Source organism: Centroberyx affinis, unplaced genomic scaffold (assembly GCF_046629955.1).
Source record: "Centroberyx affinis isolate AG114_WGS23_722 - 3 ecotype Tasmania unplaced genomic scaffold, CSIRO-AGI_Caff_v1 ptg008603l_1, whole genome shotgun sequence".
Lineage (NCBI taxonomy): Eukaryota > Metazoa > Chordata > Actinopteri > Beryciformes > Berycidae > Centroberyx > Centroberyx affinis.
The window spans coordinates 29,537-31,282 of NW_027284252.1; positions in this window are offsets into that span (position 1 = coordinate 29,537).

A 1,746-nucleotide genomic window follows, 5' to 3' on the forward strand; every position below is an offset into this window, starting at 1 on the left:
CTGAGCACAGAATAGGCAGAATAGAACATAGCACAATCATATAAAGCACACCACAACCCATGATTTTTCAAAAACACCTTCAGGTTTACAGAGTGAGAAAAAAAAAAGACAAGAGGAAAAATAGGGTCCATCAATTACCATCAAAAATACACACAGTATCCTCTTTATTGGGTATACCTCCTGTTTATGCAAAGCTCACTCCTCCAGACAGTGAGTACCGTATTTTTAAAGCCTATTTATTAAGTATGCCAGGAGCTGAGTGTCAGCTTAAATATTCTCAAAAGGACATTGATAACATAAAAGCGCACAGACCAAGTATAAGTCAGACAGCAAGGACATCATTATACAGATCCAGGAACTGAAAGCAAAGCAGGCTCATTCAACAGATGAATCTGAACGCATCGATGAGAACCAAAGCAAAATAAATAACATCATCAACGAAAGGCATTGGAGCCAATTAGGGCTGGGTGATATGGACAAAATCAAATATCACGATATCTTTGACCAAATACCTCGATGTCGATATTGCAAGAATATTGTAGGGATGACTATTGGTGCTTTCACAAAATATTTACACACTGAGATTTTTGATAAATAATCATCAGTAATGTGGATATAAAGACTAAGTGGGTAAAGGCAAATGATAGAACAGCTAGAACAGTCTGGTAAGTTCAGAAAATGACATCACTTTACTGTAATGCAGCCTTTAAAACCAGGAGAAGACACTTATGTCATATCACGATATTACGATATCCAAAATCTAAGACGATATCTAGTCTCATATCACGATATCGATTATAATATTGATATATTGCCCAGCCCTAGAGCCAATTGTGCTGAGAAGACACGGGACATGAGACTGAGAAAAAGGTGTTATGAACTGTTTACAACCGAGCTTAACCTGGACACGGACACAGCTGAAATTGAGCGTGCACACAAAAACGGAAAACTCGAATGGAATGCTGGTCTGCTGAATAATGTGAAAAAGGGCAGATTTTTGTGCGCGTCTAATTATTTTTAATGAGCTACTTGGCACGGTCCGTTTCGCACACAAGGCGACAAGGGAAAGACAAAACACTGGACAAAGCCGCGAGTGTCCTGGAGTCCATGATGAGATGCTGGGAAAACATGAGGCCAACCAAAACCAAAGGACATTTGGATGTAAATCCAAACATTGTGCAGTGTCACTTGGCGTTTGCATAGGTGAGGAGGATGAGAGAGCACAGGAGCAACCTCATAACAACAAGTGCTGTCCACTGCACAGCTGTTATAAACCTTTATTTAATCAGGTAAGTCACCTTGAGATCGAGATCTCATTTTCAAGAGAGACCTGAGTACATAAGTGTATGTATAAAACATAAAACAATTTAAAGTACAATATCAATCAGATAATTAACAATAACACCATAATAATAACAACAACAACAATAAGAATAATAATAAGAATAAGAATAACAATAAAAATAATAGGTAACACTTTATAATAACCATCATTAATAAATGGTAAATTGATAGTTAATTAAACTTTAGTTAATAGTTATTTTACTGTTAACAAACAATGAAATGATCATTAATAATGTTTACTAATTATTAGTAATGCTATAATTTGTTTTTTTATCATTCGTTTGTGTAATATAAAATCATTTGTTTATAAATTATATATTGTATCATAGCTGATAAGAGACGGTAAAAAGGGTAAAAGCTATGATACAATATATAATTTATAAACAAATGATTTTATATTAT